At 46.0% G+C, this 25,298-nt stretch overlaps 1 protein-coding gene across 1 annotated transcript in view; it reads left to right on the forward strand.

Annotated features, from left to right (window-relative positions):
• Nucleotides 1-25,298, forward strand: part of RIN2 (Ras and Rab interactor 2) — a 215,060-nt gene that overhangs the window by 28,541 nt on the left and 161,221 nt on the right. Inside the window, exon 2 of the mRNA XM_057701283.1 lies at nucleotides 15,784-15,892. The gene's annotated coding sequence lies outside the window, so the exon portion shown is untranslated. The remainder of the gene's footprint in view (nucleotides 1-15,783; nucleotides 15,893-25,298) is intronic.

The following is a 25,298-nucleotide window of genomic DNA, read 5'->3' on the forward strand; positions in this document are numbered from 1 at the left end:
CCAATCCCATAGACTCCCCATATGCAAGAAATAGATGGGGCGTGTGGGCACTTGGGAAGCAGCCCTGGCCTCTGCCACAGGGGCTGCCGCGCTGAATGCAGTGCTGTGCGATCACCTACTTATTATACTGCTAGATGTAATCATAGAGAGAGAGAGCACTGACCGTGACTTTGAACAAGTGAGGTTGGGGAAGCTTGTGTCCTGGCTTTGGGGATCTGTTTAGAAAAGCAGCAGTGTTGCATCACCTGGAAATCCTACATCCACATCCCCTTTGACGAGAGGCAGGTGACAACAGAGGAGGGTAGTATGCTGCTTGGTTTTATTTTTCCTGGCAAGGTGTATCCAGGTGGACATCTGTGGCCAGTCTCCCTATGTGCTTGCACTTATAATGCTCCTTACAGCGAAGGAGGAGAAGCCTTCATGCAGAAATATGCACTGAAGGTTGTTGACCATCAAACGTCCCATGATCAAGGTCCCAGATCATCACAGAGAAGTTACATTTCTCCTGACAGGCTGCTTACTTAAGGGAGAGCGATTTAGAACACATTTTAAATAAAGCCCTGTTTAGTTCTTTGAGGTTTCAATGCCTAAATGGTTAGGCATTCCTTATCTGGGCTCTGTGACCAGATCCCGCAGACCCACAGCAGACCAAGTAGATATTTACAGGAGAATTAGTCATACAATATTCAGTGGATTGATGGCAGTAGATTGGCCTTTCTCACAAAGCTCCTTAAGGGAAGGGTCCAGCTGGAGCCTGCCTCTTCCTGGCCGTGTGCCCAGCATCTAACCCCATACCAGGCATGAAATGTGTATTAAAAAGTGTTGATTATTGTAACATAATGAAATTTAAAAATGAGTTGATTTGATGAACTGATCTCTCCAAGAATTCAAAGCAGCACTGATTTTGTCTATAAATGTTCATCTTTTTCTCCTGTGGTTGAAATGCTTCCCTTGCTCCTGGTAGGATGTGAGCTTTGTGTGGCGTCTTCTGAAACAGGATCCGGGTAGATTGTCCTTGTCTGAATCCTTCAGGTGGGCCCTACCTGGGGCACAGGTGCATTCATCTCAGCCACTCAGTTGGTATTTCATGGGCTCCACTGCACACCTGGATGCTGGGATGCCGCTTCCTGCCTGTAACAGGGGGTGGGGTGGGGTGGGGACGTGGAGTGCACACCAGCCTCGTGGCAGAGGAGGGGGCTGGGGAAGGGACCGTGAGTCACATCCGCATCTCCACAGATGACAGCTCCTTCCACACGCGACCTCCCCCAAGAATGCGCAGCAGAGAGGATGCTGGGGGTTGGTGTTGGGTTTTCAGAGCCCCCACCGTGGCAGCGGGAGGGATTCTGTAGAATTCAACTCCAGCTCGGCCCGATGCCCTGATTTCTCTGTCACATCACGAAACAAATGTTCCCTGATGTTTACGTGCTGACTGGAAGAGGCTTCTGTGGGGAACAGGGTTTACGTTAGTGTGGTTTCCTCACACGGAATTCCTCCCTCCCGCAAATAAGTACAGAGACGTTAGTGTGTCCGCAGGCCCGGGTCAGAGGACGCCGAGGGGCCTCGTCCCCACCGGCCCTTTAAATACTCAGCAGCGGCCACGCCAGTGGTCCAGGCTCTGCTCTGCACGCTCCCCTCAGGACCTGCTCGGGAGCCTCCCAGGCCGGGGGGCATTGCAAGCACGACCCCTGTCCTTCTTCGCCCTGTTTGGGGGCATCTTCCTGGCTCCGACCTGGGTGATGGCTGTCCCAGTGGAGGCTCTGGGAGGCCGGAGGAGAGGCCTCCCCAGGAGGCTGTCTCAGTCCCGGTGCCCCTAGGAGCAGGCCCTGAGCAGAGATCTGAGCGTAAGTGATTCATGGGGGGAAGAGGTGTGGGGGGGCACCCTAGGAAACACCAGGAGGGGAGTGGGGCGCTGGGTCAGGGGAGGAGGCATCTGATCCAGGGTGTGTGATCCGTCAGGTTGACCCACGGACAAAGTCAGTGTCAACCAGCCTCATTCACCCTGCGGGGAAGCCCAGGATTCTGATACCAGCTCCCAGCAGGCCTGAATGAAGGCTGCTGTGGGTGGAGGGGGCAGAGGCAGGGAGAGGAATGCCCCGCCCTTAGGCCCGCCGTGCTCCTGGGAAGGGCCTATTTCCCTCCCCCCCAGACCCCCCACCTCCCCCCCCAGCGTCATCCTCTGGAGCTGCAGGGGCAGTGTCTCCCTCCCGTGGGGCGTGTCGGGGCAGTGCCCTTCTCCAACCCCATGGATTATCTCAATTTAGGCAGAAACTTGAAAAATCCCGGAGCAGCTTGAAACTCAGATGCGGCTTTCCCAGTGACTAAGGCTACCTGAGATTTCATCCTGGGTAGCAGATGCTGTCAGGGGCTCTGGCCTCGGCCGATCTGGTCGGGACAGGTTTGGATGTTTTGGTGGGAGCTGAGTTTTCGCTTCGGGTCTGCTTTAGTTGTCAGTATTTTAAACAACTGGTTTTGTGTGTGTGTGTGTGAAGGCGTACGAGTATGACAGAGTGTTCCTTTTTAAAAGGTTATCTATAATGCTGTGCTGAGACATTCTTGTATCATGAAGAGTAAGTAGGTTTGGGTAGAATGGACATATTTAACGCCGTAAATGGCATTTCAACATATAGAGCTCTGAGTTACAGTAGAAGAGTAGCGGTTGCTGAGGTCCAAATATCTTTGTGTAACTTCAAATAAATAAATAAATAAACAAATAACTCAAATCAACAACTAGAGCAAAGAAAACCATTGTTTATACGTGCCATCTCTATTTCAAGGAGACAGAGTTCTACAAACTTCCAAGTTACCTGTGAGTAATGTGAGAAACACCCAAGTCCAGGCGGCTCTGGAGTCCACCCCTGTCGGGAAGCAGTGGGTAGAGACAGTAGAGAACAGGTGGAGAAAAGGACAGACATCTGGGGAGCCCAGGGTGACCCAGCCCAAGGAACACCACCGCTAGAAAGACAAGCCCCATCCTGGGTGGAACCACTGGAATGCGCGTGAGACCCGAGGCTTCGAGACAGAAGGAGGAACCTTGGAAGGGCATTGCCCCTTGGAGACGATGTGGAGAAAGAACAATGAAGGGATAAAATTAGAGTACTTCAGAGATTAAAGAGCATCACAAGATCAGAATCCTTGCCAAGAAGTGTACGACACAGTAAAGAAACTGCACTTCACCAAATTAACAGCAGAGGGCGCCTATGAATCAAGAAACCTTGTTAGCAACCCCAGGCCCTGTCCCTTGTCTGCGTCAGCTCACTGCTGGTCTGGGAAAGAAAATCTATCATAAAAGGAGCAGAACGGGGCAGGCAACACACACGCAGAGCTGCAATCAGAAGAAAACAGAGTTTGAGAATCGAAACATTCAGGGGATAAAATGTTCACTGCTCTCTAGACACACATACACACCCCGAAGCAGAAGAAAACGGCAGTTTTCCAACATAAGTTCATTAAATATCCTGAGATAAACATTTTATTAAGTTTTTGATTCAAGGTTGTCATACATGTGTGTGTGTGTATATATATATATATATTTATATGTGTCAACCTTGAATCAAAGATTTAAAAAATCAGAACTAAAATGGACAAAACCCAGGAAGATGTGAAATAAAGAGTTGGCTGAACCCAGAAGAAGTGAACGTCAGTTTGCAGATGCTCATGTTGCCCACGGGACCTTCCCTTCTGGGGACAGCAGCCTGACTGATCACCTGGCATCTGCTGTGTTGCCCTTTCTCTCCTAAACCGCAGCCCAAGGCAAGCATTCCTTGCCCAGAACTGTACTTACTGCCTCTTCCAATGAGAAACAGTTTATAAGGCCAGTCTTAATGGTTTTTACTTTCCAAGTTCTCTATTAAATGAAACTCTAGGAAATACCCACATACTTTCCGAGGGCGATTCAAGTGCTATTTGTTTTTTTTTGTTTGCTTCTTTTCTTTTTTTTTATATTTTCTCTTGCCATTTGCTTCTTTTTTTTTTTTAATTTTTTACTTTTATATTTTTTACAATAAACTGCATATATTTAGAGTGTACAATTTGGTATCCCAATCTCCCAATTCATCCCCCCCCAACCCTCCCCACTTTCCCCCCTTGGTGTCCATATGTTTGTTCTCTACATCTCTGTCTCTATCTCTGCCTTGCAAACCGGCCGATTTGCACCATTTTTCTATAGTCCACATATATGTGTTAATATACAATATTTGCTTTTCTCTTTCTGACTCACTTCATCAAGTGCTATTTGTTAAGTAGATAAAGCTTGCCAAGGAAAGCGTCATCTCCCTTGATAATATGTCAGAATTTCAGAGATAACAAACTTTTCAGAGATGTTTCCAAATTGCATTGAATGACCACAACAACTTCAAGTTCACAAAGTACTTTCCACATGTTATATTATCTTTAAAGTTGCATATGTGCTAAAAAAAAACCAGATATGATGGTTTCTTTCCCTCCTCTATGTGACAAGCAGCTTAGAGATGCTTTGCCTGATTTACATACCTGGAAAATGAGAATGGTGATGGCATCCTTGTATGTGACGTCTGCCGTACACAGCTGACTTTAGATTGGGGGAGACTGTATTTCTCTAAAGATGGACACACCATCATCACCCACCCTACATGTTCTCTTTGCCCACCCCACCCCCACTCCCATCGAGAGATGAAGGTTAATCTCTTCCCTTTGAATCTGGCCAGGTTTGAGTTTCACTTGTAACCAGTAGAATGTGGCAGAAATAACACTGCATTACTTCTGAGGATGAGTTGGAAAAGATGATGCATTCTCCTCCTTACTCTCTGGACCGTTCTGAGGCCACCATGCTGTGAGGAAGCCCAAACTAGTCCATGGAAAGAGACCACATGGTCTGAACCTACAAGAAGTAAGAGAAAGATGCCTGGCCACTCTCCACTTGTGCTAGCTGTGCCCCCCTCTGCTTTGTTCCAGCTCCATCTCCTCTGTCTGTGGCTGCAGTCTCATTCAGGACTCTCAGCCAGAACCATCCAGCCAAATCCTGCCTGAATTCCAGACCCTCAGAAACCAGAGAGAGAATAAAATGATGGTTGTTTTAAGCCGCTAAGTCTTGTGGTGATTTGTTACACAGCGATGGGTATCTAGAATGAATGGAGCCTCAGTGAATAAACAAATAAGGACTGTTGTAGAGAAGGAGTGGTAACTATGCCTAATACCTTTTGTAGTCGTTTGTTTTGGATAATTTTTAAAGGGGAAGTTCAAAAACCAGAACATATCTCTTTTAACAAAAATTAGGTTCCTTTCAAGATGTAGCTTATAAACTAACCTTTCCACTGGAAAAGTTATTTTGAGTTATTGTCACGTGGTTTTCTTTGTTGGCGTTTTCGAGCTTTAACTATCTACTGCTTTTGGCAAAAGTAAATGATAGGAGAGAATGCTGGAAAGAACTGTTTGTTTGCCTTGTCCTTGAATGGGATAATCCTTCAAAAATGCAGGAACTGAGAACATGGGTACCATGCTGAAGCTTTCCGATGAAGCCCAAGGTTGGGTGGCTCCCACACTGGCTGCGTGGTGAGCAACTTGTCTAATGTCCTGGGCCACAACAGATAGAACTGACCTCAAACGGAGGGCTGGAACGAGATTTCATTCTTAGTGGCGCAGTGGCCATGCTCTAGAGGCCCCCCGCCCCCAGAACCTCAAGACTCAACTCACCCAAAAGTGGAATACTCACCCACTCGATTCCTCTAGTCTTAATAAGGCCAGCAGTCAGGATGCCTGCTTCCCACACAGGAAGCTTGACCCCTGGTCTTGTGGATCACAAGGGCAGCTGTTACCCCTCGTCCTTCATTCTCTATCTGTGTAGGTGGGTTTGGGGGGAGGGGACTTTCTATCCTGAAACGGAAAGACACATTTACGCCTGTTGATTTTTCAACTAGTGTTGGACTTTTCAATTTAGACTCAACTTACCTAAAAATAAATAATCATCCACCTGCCCACACCAACTCCTTCGCCCGGCTTCCTTGTCCTCTTGGGGGCCCTATTGGAGTTTCCTCATGTGCAGCAGTCGCCTTCTGTAACAGCTCTAGTGTCTGGTACTGCCTTTCCTAGTTCAACGCCATAGTTCATGGTTCAGGTCTTCATTATCGGCTCTAAGTGGTCCTTCTACCTCCAGCACCCCACCCCCTCCAACACAGAGATCTCAGTGGCTCCCCTAGGTTTACATTGTACAATGGAAGCCCTGCTCCCTGGTCCAGGCCCTTTCCTGGGCTGCCTGTTCACTCCCATCCCCAGTCCTCCCAGAGCCACCTGGGATTCTAATACTTTGACCTTGGCACATCTGCTTTTGGCCAAGTGGTTTCCTCTAAGATGCCTTTCTTCTTGCTCCCTCGTTGAAACTACACTCATCTTCTGCATCGCCTTCAGGTGTGTCCCTGCAGTGTTCTGCTGAGACCGGCAGCAAAATCCAGCCAATGTTTGTTAAAGTGAATAAACAAATGAACTATGGGCCCTTTCCTTTTTTTTTTTTTGTTGGAGTGTAGTTGCTTTACAATATTGTGTTAGTTTCTACTGTACAGCAAAATGAATCAGCTATATGTATACATATATCCCCTCTTTTTTGGATTTCCTTCTCATTTAGGTCACCACAGAGTGTTGAGTAGAGTTCCCTGTGCTGTGCAGTAGGTTCTCATTAGTTATCTATTTTATACATAGCGTCAATAGTGTATATAGATCAATGCCAATCTCCCAATTCATCCCACTCCCCTTCCCCCTTGGTATCCATATGTTTGTTCTCTATGTCTGTGTATCTGTTTCTGCTTTGTAAATAAGATCATCTATACCAATTTCTTTCAGATACCACATCTGTGCGTTAATATTTGTTTTTCTCTTTTTGACTTACTTTTCACTCTGCATGACAATCTTTAGGTCCATCCATGTCTCTACAAATGACCCAATTTTGTTCCTTTTTATGGCTGAGTAATATTTCATTGTATATATGTACCACATTTTCTTTATCCATTCCTCTGTTGATAGACATTTAGGTTGCTTCCATGACCTGGCTATTGTAAATAGTGCTGCAATGAACACTGGGGTGCATGTGTCTTTTTGAATTATGGTGTTCTCTGGGTATATGCCCAGTAGTGGGATTGCTGGGTCATATGGTATTCTATTTTTAGTTTTTTAAGGAATCTCCATAGTTTTCTCCTTGGCCCCTTTCCTTAACTGGTAGAATAGAAATAGAAATGGTTGCAGAATTATCATGGATGTATATGCATTCCTAGAACTCGTGGTCATTCTGAAGATAAGACTTTTCCAAAATAGTTAACCTATTTATTTGAGAAAATTATTCAAAATCTTGTAGATCTTATTTAATTTAATCTTACATATTTAAGCAAAGGTCAAAGAATCTAATTTAGTGAGTTAATGTAGTGCTAAGGTTTAGATTGTCAAGGGGCAACAAAGTTCTCGACTTGTCCTTTGAAACAAAACGTATCAGAGTAGAGGATGATCCACCAGGAGAGGAGGGATGCCCCTCCCCAGATCTTAGTCCACAGAAGTGAGAAAAATTTCATGAAGTCACAGCAGCCCAGCTTCTGAGGGAAAAACCGAGATCATTGCATAAGGAAAGTTAACCAATAAGTCTATTTTCAAGTAATCGGAAGTAATCTAAAATTTCTCAATTACACAAAACCTTTGGGAAAGGAATAGAAAATATATAGCAAATTTGAATCCTTATTTTTCATTGATGTTATAACTTCTATTAACAAAAAATAAATTATTCCTCGGAATAAATGTTCTTAGAACTGTTAGCAGGAGGTGTTTTATTGGGAAATGTTACTATTCTCATGGAACGCCAGCATTTGGAATGATTTATTTGTATGACTGTGGGTCTTCATTCTGACTTTTTTTGTGCCCGCTTCAGACAACAAAATAGCTGAAGGATGAAGAGTCTTCTAGCCTTCCCAGAAGTGTTCATGTTTTGGAAATACCCGTAATTACTCTCCTAATTCCTTGCATATTTCCCTCCTCCACTCCCGCATCAGTTTCTTCTCAGGCAGTTTTCTAAGGTTGGGTAGGTGGGGGTCAGGATGCCCTCTAGGGACACGGTCAAGAACAGGGTCACCCTGACAGTATGAGCTGAAAGAGAGAAACTGCGAAGGTCCTCACAGGTGGCCCCGCCAGAGGGGACCTTAGACGCCCAGCTGCTCTCCTTTGCCCCCACTTTTAGGTTCCGCCTGTCAGCGGTGGGTGTCCACGCCAATTTCCTTTTCAACAGCAGAAGTCTGTTATTTGTAAAAGGTGGTGAGAGGAGGACATTGAGGTATATAATATGCTGTATATTAATCTAACGCTGACTGGGGTTCCAAAGTGCCATGTTCTGTGACGACTTAAACAAGAGCAGAGTGCATCCTGGTCTTCAGAGAAAACTGTGTGGGTCAGGCAAAATCGAGATCAATCCATGCTGTGAAAATGCATATAAACTAAAATATGTTAATCGAGTGCAGAGAGATTTCAAAGGAGTGAGGGACACGTGAGACAGCGGATCCCAGAGCAGACTTGGGGAGGGGGCAAGGGCCACGGAGGGGGTTAAAGGTAGGGACAGTGGGGACAAATCTGGGTTTTGCCATGACCAGCTCATGGTGCTAAGCAGGTCATTTCACCTCGTCCTGCTTTACATGGAGAATCTAATGCCACCTGCTTCATGAGGCTGCTGGGATGGTGTAAGGGAGTCGGGGGAAAGTACTTGGCATAGTGCGGGCATGTCATCAGTTCTTCATACGTGCGCGCAGTGACCTGCTGTACTGTGAGATGAACGTTAAAGGAAAGCCTTTAAGGACTGGAGCGGAAGGTGGCAGCAGAGGGTGAGGGGCTTTAGGCTGAGCTTCCTCCGTGTGTGTGTGTGTGTGTGTGTGTGTGTGTGTCTGTGTGTCTGTGTCTTTGTGTGGGGGGGAGTGTCTGTGTTTTCAGAATACAGCAAGTACACCAACCAAGGAGTAAGAGACAGGAGTACTAGGAGCCCGTAAGGCTTTGAGAACTGTTTCACAGAGAAATGCTGTCCAATAGAAATATAATGTGAGCTACATGTCATTCTAAAGTTTCTAGTAGTTACATTAAAAAAATGTTAAAAGAAGTAGGTAAAATGAATTTTAATAATATATTTTATTTAATTCAATGTATCAAGATATTTCCACATGTGGTCCGTGTAAAACACCGTTAATGAGGTATTTTACTATGTTTGTACTGAGTCTTCAGAACCTGGTGTGTATTTTCTGCACACGTCCACGCGGACTCCCCACACTTCAAGTGGTCAATAGCTCCACAGGGCTGGTGGCTGCTGCCCTGTGAGCCAGCCTTGGGGGTCTTCCCTTGATAACAGCAGCACGGTTTGCCGTGGAGCTCCGTCGCCATCCTTTCCCCTAGACAGATAGATGGCAATGCCTTTCCCCAATACAGTTAATTGAAAGAAAAGGAGAGGAAAAAAGGAAAGGAAAAAGAGAGGGAGGAAAAATACTCCAGGTCACCGTCTCACAGCTCGCCTAATCCTGAGGTATTCACTAACAAAAGCTCTTTGGGCAAAAAAATTTGGGAGATAGGCACTGGAACATACTTGAACCCTTCAAGGTCATATTCACCTAGAGACTCTAGCAACAAAAGGAACCTGTTTTACTCTGTGTAACTCCACATTCCCCAAGTTGTTAGGATTATGAAACAATGTTTTAACACAACTAATATTGGCAATACCAGTTGGTAACCTGTTCTCTTCAACCTGCTTTGTTTTTTTTTAAGGTTTCAAGTAGCGTATTCTTTTTTTTAAAATTGAAGTATAGTGGATTTACAATGTTGTGTTAGTTTCACATATAAAGCAAAGTGATTCAGTTAAACATATACACATATGTATTCTTTTTCAGATTCTTTTCCGTTATAGGTTATTACAAGGTATTGAATATAGTTCCCTGTGCTGTGCAGTAGGTCCTCGTTAACTATTTTATATGTCCTAGTGTGTATCTGTTAATCCCAAATTCCTAATTTATCCCTCTCCCCTCCTTGCCCCTTTGGTAACTGTAAGTTTGTTTTCTATGTTTGTGAGTCTGTTTCTGTTTTGTAAATATGTTCATTCATATTATTTTTTAGATTCCATTTATGTGATATCATGTAATATTTGTCTTTCCTGTCTGACTCACTTCACTTAGCATGATAATCTCTAGGTCCATCCATGTTGCTGCAAATGGCATTATTTCATTCTTTTTTATGGCTGAGTAATATCCCATTGTATGTATCTACCACATCGTCTACCACAGAGCAAAGAGGAGGCCCTGCACAACCCACAACCTGCTTTTATCATGAGGGTTTTAGTTTAAAATCTTTAAGGGCTTTAGAGCTTCTGATGAGAATAGTGAGTCTGTATTTCCCACAGTGCATTGCATCTAATAGATGCTTAAACAACACCCGTTTAGTCGATGGCTAGTTGTGATCAAGACCCCCACTTTCATAAATTTAGCTTTCCTCCATAAATTAAACAATAACTTCAGATAATTTAAAATTGTCCAGGTTGAACACATTTCCACGTTCGCTAGAGAAATCCCGGTTTGCTAGGAAACCAGCGTCGTTTTGAAATGGGTTTGCATTTCTGCTCAGAACACGGCCATGTTGAAGTGCGTAAGTAACCAATGGAAAGCAGCTGCCCTTTGCTGGGGACACGCTTCTCGTGTCCACACGTTGTGAGACCAACACAGGAAGGCTGGGACCGCTTCCCAAGCCATTCCAGCCTTTCACCCAGACTCAGAAGGAAGTCTCAGAAAGTCTGCATCTCTTTTTAATATACAGTTCTATTTTGCTTATACACAGATACAGTCTTCACGTTGCTGGTGTTTTAACATTCCGTGTGTAAGATTTTATAGCATGTCATATATGCCCCCCATAAGCTCGATTTCATATCTCTTCTGTAGATTTGTGAGGGTTTGGTGAGTTGTATTTCTCTCTTTTTAAAAAAATGGGATCATCTTTTTTTTTAAGTGGGATTTTCAGTGATTTTTTAAAGCTTTTTATTTTATATTGGAGTATAGCCGATTAACAATGTGGTGATAGTTTCAGGTGCACAGCAAAGTGACTCAGCTGTACATACGTGTGCATGTATCCATTCTCCCCAGACTCCCCTCCCATCCGGCAGTTATTAGGTTTTTCACAGTCAAAACCAGTTGACTAATAGCTTTTTGCTTGGTGGGTTTTTTTCTCTCAGGTGCTCAGAAAACTTTGTCCTAAACACTTAAGGGTGCTACGGCAGAAACATTCGTGGAAAATGGGTGCTGGCAGCAAAATTTAATTCAAATCTGCTCGGGTGGCAAGAGCATGGGATACCTACAACTATAGCCTGATGTTAGGAGCATGGTAACTGTTGAGATATGGTTGGGGACAGTAAACCCCCTTTTCTGTAAGGCCAGGTAGGTTTATCAGCCTCCCTAGTGTACTATTTTGATAAATCCATGTTGGAAATATTTGCCAGCATGCTAAAACTCAGTCAGCAGGTATTAATGCAAATGCCTGCTTCATGCTCCATGCTGTGGGATACACCGGGGTGTATGGACAAAGGAAAAATGAAGACCAGCACCTCTGAGCCAACCCACTGAGACAGCCTAATTAAGCTCTAAACGCTCTAAGTTTGAGGGTTCACGAGATAATAGCGTCAGGATTTTCAAATACATGAAATGCTGCCTGCTAATGTAAATGTGAAATCACGGTGAGCAGGCAAAGCAGAACATAACCAGGCGTCTGTGCACACCGGGGGGATGGACATGTGCACTTGGCCTTTCCTGTTCTGTCACGTGAAAGACTGGGAGTTTGATAGAGGTTTTCAGAATGGACTGAGGTGTGGACATGCGCAGGGGCTCATGTGTCCTCTTTGGGATGTTTGAAGTGTATTTTTATTTTAAGGATGGCAGTTCATAGTTCACCTGAGTATATTCTGGGTCATCGGAGGCAATGTTTATTAAACTGAGGGTTGTGACCCCCAGTGGACCAGTGGTTTGTGACTCATGAATGAGCACGTCCAGCATTGCTTTCAGTAAAAGCGAATGGGATGGAACACAGGATGTGAGAGTTAGGTATTGTTTTCTAGAATGTTTGTTTCTGTTTTGTAGGTATGCATGTAGGTCTGGGTCATGATGCGAACTGTGTTTATTACTGTGGGCAGACGTCCAAAGAGATTGAAAGCCATTAATCACTAGATCACTGGTTCTCAACCTTCACTGAACATTGGAATCACCCAACGGCCTTTGACAAGTAAGGCTGCATGGGTCCCATGCCCAGAAATTCTGCTGTAATGGATCTGAGGTGTGACCTGGCTGTGGGACTCGCTTTGTTGCTTAACCTTCTGAGCTGTGCAGCCACGGGTGCAAACCCAGGAAGAGTTGAGCCTTGCCCAGGTATTTTTCAGTCCTGCCTCTGGTTTGTGTTTGTTTAATTTGCCTTGGGGCCAAGTCGTACTGCAGATTGGAATTGTTGGAGTGTAGGAGGAGGGAGCAGGGGGGCTGAGGGCGTAGATGATGCTTTGGCTCAGGGGAAGGCAGGTGCAGTCTAGTGGGGCAAGAGGATGAAGTTCACAGAGGTTCAGGCAGAGACACGTGGGAGGAGAACGCAGAGAGTGGAGGAGAGGCTGGAATCTTTTCAATTGCGTGAGCAGTTCTGCCTGCTCTTCCCTTCCGAGTCTGCGGTTTCCCCAGGTAGTGTGTGTGTGGGAGACTCTCCCTGCTGGGACCCTGTCTACACAGCAGCTTACCTCGAAGGGTGATTCCTGATCGATTCTCTTCCGTTAGCCCTTCACTCACAGAAGATGCAGCTCCACTATATTCATGTCACAAGGGAGGAGTTTCAGCAAAACAGCATCATCCCTTACATTAAATTAATCTTGTTACTTCTAATTGTATTGGTTTACATTCTTGTTCTTATATGATTTATCATTGTGCTTGGGTTTATAATTGTACAAGCTCATGAGAATAAGGTGTTGATACCTAGTTATTTTATTTGTCCATACTTAATATTAAAATGGAAACAATATAATGGAGGAAGCGCTGGATTTTTTTTGTCCCTTGAAAGGATAACCTTCCTTTCCTCACTAACTCCCCTTTGCTCTGTGTGACTGTGCAACCCACTTGGATACAGCGGCCTGTAAATTAACCCGACCTCTTACTGATCTGTTAGCAAAGATCAAAAGATATTGTGTAGAGTAATGGAAATAAAAACAAAAATAAACAAATGGGACCTAATTAGACTCAAAAGCTTTTGCACAGCAAAGGAAACCGTAAATAAAATGAAAAGACAACCCACAGAATGGGAGCAAATATTTGCAAATGATGCTACCGACAAGTGATTAGTCTCCAAAATTTACAAATAGCTCATTCAGCTCAATATCAAAAAAAACCAAACAACCCAATCAAAAAATGGGCAGAAGACCTAAAGAGACATTTCTCCAAAGAAGACATACAGATGCCCAAGAGGTACTTGAAAAGATGCTCAACGTCACTAATTATTACAGAAATGCAAATCAAAACTACAATGAGATATGACCTCATGCCAGTGAGAATGGCCATCATCAAAAAAATCTACAAAAATGGATGCTGGAGAGGGTGTGGAGAAAAGGGAACCCTCCTACACTGTTGGTAGGAATGTAAATTGGTGCAGCCACTGTGGAGAACAGTATGGAGGTTCCTTAAAAAACTAAAAATAGAGTTGCCGTATGATCCAGCAATCCCACTCTTGTGCATATATTCAGACAAGATGAAAACTCTAATTTGAAAAGATACCTGCATCCCAATATTCAGTGCAGTACTATTTACAATAGCCAAGACATGGAAGCAACCTAAATGTCCACCAGCAGATGAATGGATAAAGAAGATGTGGTACATATAAACAATAGACTTACTACTCAGCCATTAAAAAGACTGGAATATTGCCATTTGCAGCAACATGGATGGACTTGAAGATTATTGTACTAAGTGAAGTAAGTCAGACAGAGAAAGACAAATGTCATATGATATCACTTACATGTGGAATCTTAAAAAAGATACAGATAAACTTATTTGTACAAAACAGACTTAGGGACATAGAGAACAGACTTATGGTTGTCGGGGTGAGGGGTGGGGGAGAGGGATGGATTGGGAGTTTGGGATTGACATGTGCACACTGCTATATTTAAAATAAAATGCCTTTCCATGAAAAAAAAAAGATTAAAAAAAGAAGACATTGTAAGTGATGTCAATGGGGCTTGAAGCTTATCGGGATTATTTTTCAGTAGCCCTAGCTACATGTGAAATAGGGGTTCAGAGGAAAATCTGAATTAAGAAAGAAAGTGGGTTTAAAATTATTACAGGTTAAACAAAAAGTGATGGTGGAGATGACAGTGACCAGTGTTGGTGATGGCGGTGGTTAACAGTTACTGAGCATCTGCTAAGTAACCTGAATCAGGCCATGGTTATTTACTTGATCCTTAGAACGACCCTTTGAGGCAGGTGCTGTCACCCCACTTTACACAGAAGGAACCCAAATAAGTAACAATTAAGGAACTTGTCTGAGAGATTCAACTGGGATTCAAGACCAAGTATATTGCCTCCAGGCCTGAAAGCTGAGTCTTCTCAAGTATGTAGAGAGGGCAGGGAGCCTATTCCAGGGCAGAAAGTGTGATTCCAGGGAATGAAGGCGGGTGTGTATGCCATCTGCTGGGGAGCATGCCAGGGGAGGTGCTGGCGAGGAGGTCAGAGTCCAATTATACAGCCTGGCGGGGCAGTGAGACTGTGAAATAGTGACGAAAGAGTTTTTTTTAAAACAAAGGATGAGCTCATCCTTTTATACTGATGTAGGGACCCTGATGAAACATCCTGAGAATGGAATAAGCAACGTGTACGGTGACACATAAATGTTTATTTAGAAAAGAAACGTGTGTGTGTGAGAGAGAAAGAGATTGATTGTTATTGGATGTTTGAATGCACAGAATGGATCCAGAAAGATATCCTCCCAAGTTCTGACAATGTCCACCTCTGCCAGGGTGGCAGGCTGTGGGTATTAGTGGTGAAGATCAAAGGAACCTTGAGCTCTTATCTAATAGTTGTGTTTTGTTTTCTGTTTGTTTGTAAGCAAGATGACTGCATTTATGTATTTAGGTAATTCTGAAAAGGTTAGGGTGTTGATGGGGGGAAAGAAAGAAATGAGATCATTTGGGAATTTCATATTCAGGTTAGTCCCATCTCCAAATCCTAGACTTGAAGATTGCAGGGCTCTTTAAATTGTTAGAGCTGATGTAATGCAAGGGTAAAGGAACAAACTGTTACTTAATTGATGGGGAAGACGGCATCCGTGCTGATTAGTTCATTTTTTAACCTGGAAGACTATTCGGAGGTTTGGAAATCTAAGCATTGGCATAGGGGTGCAGAGAACATTCTGGTAAAGCAAGTCCCCTCTTGGGTTACCTGGCCCAGATGTGGGACTAGGGATCAAAATAGGAAGGAAATGCCTTTTGAGGTACAGTCCACCCTTCACATCCGTGGATTCAATTTCTCAAAATTTTGGTCCGTGGGTGGTTGAATCTGTGGATGCAGAACCGCCAATACGCAGGCCAGTTGTATTCATGTACTACGTGTGCCCTTTAATAAGGGACTTGAGAGTCGTGGGTTTTGGTATCTGTGGGTCCTGGAACCAAGCCCCCCACGGACACCAGGGATGACTGTGCCCTCATCTCTCAGCGCCCCCTCCCAGCCAGGTGAGGGGCAAGTCCCTGTGTGGCTTTTGTGGCATTTAAAAAATGTGTACAAAACGCTAAGTGGCCAATTCTGTGTGTCGTAGATGGAGAAAGGACATCCGGACTTCTGAGCCTCCGCTGGAGAAGATAACGGGTCATCCCTTCAGGATGCCAGGCAGATGGGGGCTGGAGTGGGAGATGCTGGCGTGAAGGGTAAGTGACAACTAAAGCCCAGTGCGCCGCAGCCTGGGCTCTTTCATGTCCAAGTTCCTCAGGGCCTGGGGAGATTGTGTGGTCTAGCTTGGTGGGCTGCTGTGGATGTGACCTCTCTCTGACAGAGGGTCAGGGAGGATGCTTCCCTGTTTCCAGGTACCTAAGGGATTCTGTTATCGTGCAGTGGCAGTAGGGCCAAACCAAGGTCGGGACAGCTCAGAGCCCCAGAGCATAAGCGATAAATGCTCATCACGTTGGTGGGGCACCAACTGCGTGGCAGGCCCGGCGCTTGAATGATGTTGTCATTGTGCTTCTCATGGTGCTTCGTTGTGTTCTCACCTTAGAGATGGGCCACCAGGAAGCGCAAGGACCCTGGTTGATTACGGAGAGCAGATGGTCACGATGGGGGCCCCGTCCCAACGCAAAAAGCGTTTCCTCTTTCTCGTACATTCCCTACTTGCCTTTCTTCGCATTCTCACTTTTCATCTTTTCTTTACCCCGTGGAATCATAGATCTCTGTATGAAAGGGACTTAGCATCAGAGGGACGTCAGCATCGGTCACCGTGACGGACCATAAATTCCCTAAATGGCCACTGTGGTATCACTGCTCTTCCAAAACCTTGCCAGGTCCCCTCAAGATGGGAAGTCTGCTTTCCCTTCTCTTGGAATCTGGGTGGGACCAGGTGAGGTCACTTTGAGTGACCTCAAAGCCGAGAGCAGCAAACCCGACAGGCTTCCAGCCGGCCTGCCTGTGAGACCTGCCGCCACGCCCCGTGGTGAGGCAGCCCAGGCCCCGAGGAAAGGCCCCGAGTGGGGGTTCCAGCCCACAGCCCCCTCGAGGCCCCCCTGACACATGAGGGAGACTTCGGGTGGCTCCAGCCCCGAGCCTTGCAGTTGCCCCACTGCTGCCAAGGGGAGTTGGACAAAGTGAACTGTCCTCACGCAGCCCTGTCCCCGCAGCAGATTCAGGAGAGAATGAACAGCGTCACTGCTTTGTGCTCTCTCCTTTAAACCCCCCGTGACACCACGGCACTGTCTAGGGCAGATCTCATTACATGGATTTACAAGTAAGAGCAAGGAGGCCGAGTCAGCTGCAGTGACTCACCCAAGGCCACGTGACGAGCTGGGGTTTGAACCCAGGGCTCCCTGACGCCCAGCTTGTGAGATGAACCCCTGCCCCAGGGCCCCTTCCTTCTGGACCCGGAGCTGGAGCCTTTGCTGCCCCTCCAGCACAGCAGCTCTCAGAGAAGGCAAACCATTTGGAGTAGGAGGACCAGAGAACTTTGGAGAACTAGCTTTCCATACTTTGTTGTGACTCTGTTTCCTTAATTTGAATCCTAGTTAAACCCTGGGGTCCTGCCTTAAACGTACAGTCCTCTCGGGAAGCTGCCTGCTTTCCCTCGAGGAGCTTCGGTTCATGGTATCTGCTCATGTTACATGAGATTCATGTCACGTGAAATAATAATCATGTTTCTGTGTTGTCCATGTTCGACTTAAGGCTCTGTGAGGCCAGGGCCTGGCCTGTGTCTCCTAGTCCTCATTTTTTAGCACAGACTCTAACCTGCAGTAGAGAGTGAATAAATGCAAGTTAAATAAATACCAAAGAGCAATAAGTGTGAATTTTCTTGAGAAGGATGGTGGTAGCCTAAGGAAGGGCGAAATTCCAGGTATAAATACTCAAGTCTTATCTTGGTGCTAAAGGTTTGTCTTTTGAGGTCAAGGTTTCTTTGTCACTTCCTTTGTTTCTCCTGTTAGATAAAACATCTTTGGGTTTCACTTTTATAAACAAAGAGCTTCCACAAAATGTAACAAACTGAACAATAACAGGAAGCGTCGGGGCTCTGAGACACTCCCTCAGTGGGCCGTTGTTCAAGTGAAAGAAGTTTTCAGATGTGCTGCCCTGGAGAGCTGACTTCCCTGTGAATGTTGATGTGTGACATGTGACATCTGCACTCATCCCCCCCAGCCGTTGCTCATAGATCGGTGGCCTTGTGTCTTTCACCTTGACTTTAGTTCCGTGTCTGCGTGGCTTTGCACCTGCTCCAGAACTGGGGACAACTCTGCTTTCTACGTTGTCCAGAGTGTCAAACACTTGATCCTGCTGTCAGTAGGTGTAGCATCGGCAGGACCAAGATATGAGGATTTTTTTTTTTAAGAAGGATAGCTGAACACAGGCAAAGTGTTAGGCAAGTTTAAATCTTTGTCTTTTTTAGTCCCTATTCTATGTCAGCTTTTGCTGTTTCACAAACCCCGCAAAATTTAGTAGCTTCAAGGATTTAGTTCACGACTCTGCAGGTTGGCAGTTCAGGCCAACTGGGTCAGCTGGTCTAGCTGGGTTTTCTGGGCTGACGGGCACGTTCTCCATCAGCTGCCGGGTTGGCTGGGAGCTGATGGGTGGAGGAAGCCTCGGCCCAGGTGACCTACCTCTGCTCTGCTCCTCTCCCCCAGCAGCTTAGGCAGGGCTCCAAGAGGATGCACATGCACAGCTTCTTGAGGCTAGGGCTTGAGGAGGACACAGAGCCACTTCTGCCATGCTCTGTTGACCACAGCAAGTCACAGGCCGGTTCGGAGCCGGGAGATGAGAAGTAGGCTCCAGCCCTTGGTGGGAAGGGTTGCAAAGCCACCTTGCAAAGGGCAGGCTCGCAGGGAGGGTGCAGAACTGTAGCCACCGAGGCAACGCACACACCCTGTAGGATGCGATAATCGTGCTGAGGTCATCGGCAGCACTCCAGTGCAGGTGGTGGAAAAGAAACTCTTTATGTGGTTTATAACGTAAGAGAAAGTGGAACTAGATTGAGAGGAGAGGCTAGCAGGAGAGGCCAAGATGGACACAGAAGAGAAGAGAGTTTCGTTTCTTTGCTGAAGTTTTCTCTCCCTTTGTCCACCGGGGGTGGCAGGCGGATCAGAGGTGAACAGTCAGCAGCCGCCTTCGCGTCTGAGTCAGTAGAAGGCGCCCTGCACGGAATCCAACAAACCGGGGATGCCTCAGTGCCATCTGCTTCCTGGCCTTGAAGCTTCAAGTGCATGTGGTTTGTCTGGTGGGTTTGTTTGCTGGAGGGGGGAGGGGTGGTACCAAGAGCGAGCGGAAGGGTCGAAGGGTCTGTCTCCTGCATCCCTTTTTCCGTGGAATTTCAGGAAGGCTTCACTTGGCACCCCCCGCCCCCCAGCATCCTGACACCACCACATTTGTTTTGAATCTCTTCATCACAGTGGCCCTGGAAGGGTGAGACCGAGTTATCCTCACTTGATAGGAAAGGAAACCGAGTGCTGAGAGTTTCAGGAACTTGCCTGGACCATACAGGTGGGTGGTGGCCAGAGCAGGGGTCGAAGCCGGGCTATGCCTTGGGTTCCACGGTGCACGGCCCTGAATACCACCATGCCGTGTGGCCTGCGGGTCAGACAGAAATGGATGCCCAGCCAGGTGTAATCAGGGCAGTGGGGTGTCATCCCTCCCCCTCCCCGGCCGCTGCTTGGATGGAGGTCTGAGGACTGTGCTAGGAAGCTGTCACCCTGCAGACTTTATCAGCAAGAAGCAAGAAGCAGCAACCTGGGGAGAGCCCCACCCTCCCCTAGGTAATCAATCAGGTCCCAGGGTGATCAGGGTGGGGAATTTTCATCCCACCTGGGTGATCCTCTCCTCCCCTGAATTATCCACCTCCTCCCCTGGTGGAATCCGAAGCCCCCCACCCCACCCCACCCCTGAGGCAGCTCTGAGCACCCTGCTTCGCAGCCCCCACCCTGCCGCAGGAATGCTCTGGTGGGGGCTGGGGCAAGCCTGGCCTTCCGCCCAGCAGACTCAAGTCTTCAGGCCCCTGCTGAGCCTGTTTGAAATACTCCTCACTCAGGGCAGTTCCTCTGGGAAGGGCTCGCGTGCCCTAGCCACACGCACCGAGGAGTGGGGCTCCACTGGCATCTCCCCCGGCCACCCCTCTTGTACCGTCTCTGTCTCTGGTTCTCAGGCTTCCTCTGCCCTCCGTGCACAAGAATGTCCTGAATCGAACACAGCGGACGGAGTAAGCTCCTTTGTGGCCCTGCTCACGGTTTAGTTAAAGGCAGTGCTGCCATCAGCTGGCCGAGACTTTTAAAGTGGGTTCATGAAGATGGAATGTATCCCTTTTTCTCCTTTCTCTTCTTTCCCTCTTTCTTTTCCTCAGTGCTACCCATTCTTTCCAATAGGTGGATGCAGCTTGGAAGCCTGATGGTAGTAAGGAGAAGCAAGAATTGCTTGAAAATAGGAGCGTTTATTGAAGGCTTTGCCACGAGCCAGGTCCTGTTTGAGGCACGTTATGTGTTCTATTCTCACCACAGCCCTGAGGGACACTGGTTTTGTACCCATTTTACAGATGAGGAAACTGAGGCACTGAGAGGTGAAGTCACCCGTGTGCCGTGATGCCTGGCACATTCAAGTGCTTGATGTTATTTGTAAAATGAGCCGTGTCGTAGTTTGAGTTGAGAATTCAGGTGCACGTGTTCCTATGGGCAGTGATGTGCAGGAGGGCATGGGGTGCGGGTGGGGTCAGGAAGGGGGGGAGGCCATTCAGGGTGGGGCTATGAGCTGGTGACCGCTGTGGGTAAACAGGTCTCAGTCCCACTGGGGACCTGTGACAGACTATGTAGGGGGCATCTGGGAGTTGTCCCACCGAGGGACACGGAAGCTGGGGTGTTCCTAGAGAAATCGTGGGGGCCTTTTGAAGCGATTGTGAACTTCATAATTGTATCCTGTCAGTTGCCCCCATTTGTCCAGGGAAGGAAGGAAGGAGAACCTATTGTGCAGGATTCCCCTGGCTTCCTGTACTTTCCCTTTGTTCTCTGCATCAGCTCTTCCTGTGCAACAAACCACCCCAAGATGCAGTGGAAAAATTAATAATAAGCATTTATGTAGCTCCCTCATTAAAGGTTGGTGGGGGCTTGGCTGATGTGGGCTGGGCTCAGCTGGGCAACTGCTTCCAGGCTGAGTCCAGCTAGCCTTGGCCTCTCGCTGAGGTCTGGGCTCAAGCCTGCTCCACCTGAGTGCAATCTAAGTACAGACTTGTGGGCAGTGACAGCCCACAGGCAGCTCTTCTCCTGTCCATGGGAGAGGCAGGGGGTGCAGGTGGAAACCCAGAGGGCTCTGCACGGATGCTCCTGTGTTATCATATCGATAATGCAGGTCACATGGCCAAGCCCAAGTCAAGAGGCCAAGAGATGAACTCCACCTGTCCTGGCGGGGTGGGGGGGTGGTATTCTCCTGTTGGCCCTGGTCAGGACCCAGAAGGCCCTCTGCTTCTACCAGATTGGACAAATACAAGGTGAAATTTAAAGGCCTTTACCAATGGCAGTTTTGGTTATAACTCTGGGCAAAACCCCAAATCTTTAATGATAGTCTAAGTTGTTATTAATGGGAGATGACATGGTTATTGAAAGCTACACAACCTCAGGTTCTAGAAACCTCCGGTAGCTCAGACCTTCGCTGGGGGTTGCTGCCCCATCTGGTCCCACGGCTTTGCTCCTCGTGGGCTTGGGAGGCATCTGGGGTTATCAGGCTCCCTCAGCGACAACCCACTACCTCCCTGCAGCTGCCTAAAAAGGTTTGACTAGGCATCAGCGTGTACCAGTTGCTCAAGTGCTTCAGAATGAAATAAGAGCAGCCAGTGGGATGAATAAATTGTCAATTACATTGATGTGTATATTTCCCTGCACTTTGGGAGAACGCTCTGAGTTCTGTGAAAATGTCATTTCGTTGCTTCTTGGTACCTTGGCTCTCTCATCTGGCACGAATACAGTCGAGCTGGAAGGAGAGGAGACAACGCTTTTATGTTGGTTGGAATTAGCAGCCATAAATTTACAGGACTGTTTCCCAGTGAGCATGGAAAAGACTTGCCACTTTGATGCTTTTTGTGGGTTCTAAGTCATAAAGCATCTGCTGAAGGCGGCTTGACTGGTGTGTTCTTGGCCCTGTAGAGAAGGTCTGTGGAAGAAACCTAAGCTTAGAACGATTAAACGTCTTTCTAAACACTCTTAAGTTATTTATACTGTGTTTGCATGTTGGCCAAGTTAGCAAGCAAGACTTTGATCTAGTGTCTTAATGATGGCACTGTATTTGGCCGGACAGAGCTTCCTGATTAACCCATCAATGCAAGCGTGCGCCTTATGAGTGCTGTTAAAATGCCTGTGGACTCAGTGGCTTGTTTCCATCTTTGTGAATGTACAAGGATCGGGCAGAAAGTACCAGGTGTGTAAGCCAATTCGTGTGTCACTTCTGGGTGGGAAGGATGGTGGGGGAGTGGAGGGGTGAGACGAGGAAGCAGGTGTGTTCACCAGCATGCGACCTCTGCGGGCAGCTGGGGTCAGGCCTATCGGGGAGCTCTGGGAGATGGCATTGACCTCACCTCAGGATTACTTCACCCAGGGAGTAAGGACGCTGGGGCATTTATCCACCAACCTCCATCCTTCATTGGTGAGGACCATTCCAAGGAGCAATAGCTCTTTCGTCTTCCGGCCCACCCAGGTGTACTCCTGCCATCAGTCTTCAGATCCAAGAGAGCTGTGGGTACCAGAGGATGGATATTTTGGAGGAGTAGGTAATTTGTGATTTTTTTAAAAAAAACAAAAGTGACATTGACCTGTCTTAAGGTCAAAAAAATGGCATGTATAGGAGGGCGGGTGCTGAGGGTACATGGGCAAGACACCCTTAGCATCTGCTACAGGGAGTGCCAGACAGTTTGAGGAAGGGAAGGAGGGAATTCGTAGCTTTTAAGTCTGAGCACAGCAGAAGCTAAGTCCCTCTGAGGCCTTTGGACAGAATGGAGAAAGGAGAGCATCTTTTGTGTGTGTTGCTATTTAATTTATCTCAGTTTTGTCACAGTCATATCATGAAACATTATACAACCACTAAAAAAGGTAGAAGAACTACTGTGATGGTACGGCTTTTGTCTTCAAGTTATATTTTTGAGTAGAGAAAAAGCACAATACAGAACAATCTTTAGAATATGTTCCTATTTATAAAAATACCTTTATTGGGAGCTAATTTACATATCATAAAATTCACCCTTTTTAAGTGTACAGGTATGAGTGCTTTAGTAAGCTTTTGTAGTTTTCTGGAAATTTCATGGAAATGGAATCATCCCTGTGTGGTCTTTTGTGTCCAGCTGCTTTCACTTAGTCACCTAAGTTTGTAGCATGTCAATAGTTTGTTTCCTTTTTACTGTGGAAAATTGTTTCGTTGATTGAATATATCACTTGTTTATTCATTCCACAGTTGATAGACATTTGGGTTTATTTTAGTTTCATTATCTATATATTTATATAGATAATATAATATATTAACATAATATGCTGTGATATAATATAATATAGTTTTATTATCTGTGTATTTATTACAGATAATGCTGTTGTGAACATCCACATACAAGTGTGTATGTGGACAGAGGTTTTTGTTTCTCTTGGGTAGGTACTTACAAGTGAAATTTCTGGGTCATGTGGTGAGTATTTGTTTAGTTCTGTAAGAAACTGCCAATATAGTTTTATTATCTGTGTATTTATTACAGATAATGCTGTTGTGAACATCCACATACAAGTGTGTATGTGGACAGAGGTTTTTGTTTCTCTTGGATAGGTACTTACAAGTGAAATTTCTGGGTCATGTGGTGAGTATTTGTTTAGTTCTGTAAGAAACTGCCAAACAGTTTTCCAAAGAGGCCGCTCCATTTTACTGCATTGCCACCAACAAGGGGAGCCTGATTTCTTCCCGTCCTCACAAACGCTCGTTGTGGTCAGGTTTTTTGATGTTCGCTGTTCTGGTAGAAGGATAGGCACATCTTAGTGTGGGTTTAGCATTTCCCTGTGATTAAGAATGTCAAGCATCTTTTCCTGTGCTTATTTGCTGTTGGGTTATCTTCCTTGGTGAAGTGTCTGTCCAGATTTTTCTCATGTTTGTGGTGGGTTCTTTGTCTTCTTATTCATTAGTAAGGGTTCTGGACTATTGCCATTTTTTCTATAAGTTTGAAATTATTTCCAAATAAAATGTTAAAAAAAAAGCCTAGCCCCCATCACCCTCCCCGTGCTCCATCAAGATGGTGCACCCAGGAATTGTTTCACAGCGTGGACATGCTTGCTAAAAGAATCCAGGGGAAGCGCGAGATCAGACTTTGAATCTTTGGCCAGAAGGGGTCCTTGTCTGGTAAGGACACAATGGTTCTTTATTAAATCAAGACATACTTCTTTGACCACTTTTTCACTGTGAATGGGAAATTGGTGATTAAAACGTGTCCAGATGTTGGATAAAGAAAAGCACGAATGAGCTTGTTAATATCTCCCTTCCTTTCCTTACTGCAGAAGTTACCCAGCTTCCTCAGCCCTCCCCTTTGGGTGTGGTCAGGAGGCACCTGGCGGGCAGGTCCCATGGTGGGTCTGGAGGGGTGGGCAGGGCCGGATGGTCCCCTTTCGGGCAACGAGGGCACAGACACACCTGTGTCCAGCGGCCCCCCCCCCCCACCAAATCCCCTCCTTCTTCTGTAACTTCTCACCAAATCCACGCCTGTAGCTAAATGTACTGAGTTCAAACAGGAGTTAATGGGCTGATTCCCACAGCAGAGGGAATAAGGATGATGAGGGGGAAAAGGAAGATGTTCCGACACACTTGCCACCTCCCTGACGCCGGCCACGTTGGCCTGTAGTTACCGGCTTTCAATTTTCCAAATATTTAGCGAGTATCAACAGTTCATTGTTTCGTCTATTCACTAAGTCTTCATGAACTTTTTTTTTTTTTTAAATTTTTTTTGGGGGGTACACCAAGTTCAATCAACTGTTTTTATACACATATCCCCGTATTCCCTCCCTTCCTTGACTACCCCCCCTCGAGTCCCTCCCGCCCTCCCCGCCCCAGTGCTCTAAGGCATCTTCCATCCTCGAGTTGGAGACTTCATGAACTTTTAACATGCGTCAAACACAGTTTGAGGCTGTAGGGTGTAGTTAGTAGTGAACAAAAGGGGCAAAGTGCTTTCCCCCAAAAGGCTTCCATTCTCTTGGAAGGAAGAAATAGATGGATGGAAGTGGGTGAAAGAGACAATAAATAATTATGTAAATAATTACACAATAGGTATCAGGTTATAATAAGCATTACAAAATGAAATACAACACAATAAGGAGGTAGAGACAGATGGGTTCATAAAAATTCTGGAAGGATGTACTACAGAGGATTAACAAATAGATCTATAGTTTTAAAAAGTTTATTTTAATAATTTGTTTTCTAATTTTTCTATAACAAACTTGTACTGGTCTTTTCGGTAAAAGAGTTATTCCAAATTCACCAAAAACATTAGATTTGAATGTCCATATGATTCATTGTATCACTGGTTGTATCATAATTTTATAGTCAAAAATATTGAAGAAAAATCAGCTGGAAAATAGTACATAGTCTTTATTATCT

This window comes from Hippopotamus amphibius, chromosome 12 (genome assembly GCF_030028045.1).
Source record: "Hippopotamus amphibius kiboko isolate mHipAmp2 chromosome 12, mHipAmp2.hap2, whole genome shotgun sequence".
Classification (NCBI taxonomy): Eukaryota; Metazoa; Chordata; class Mammalia; order Artiodactyla; family Hippopotamidae; genus Hippopotamus; species Hippopotamus amphibius.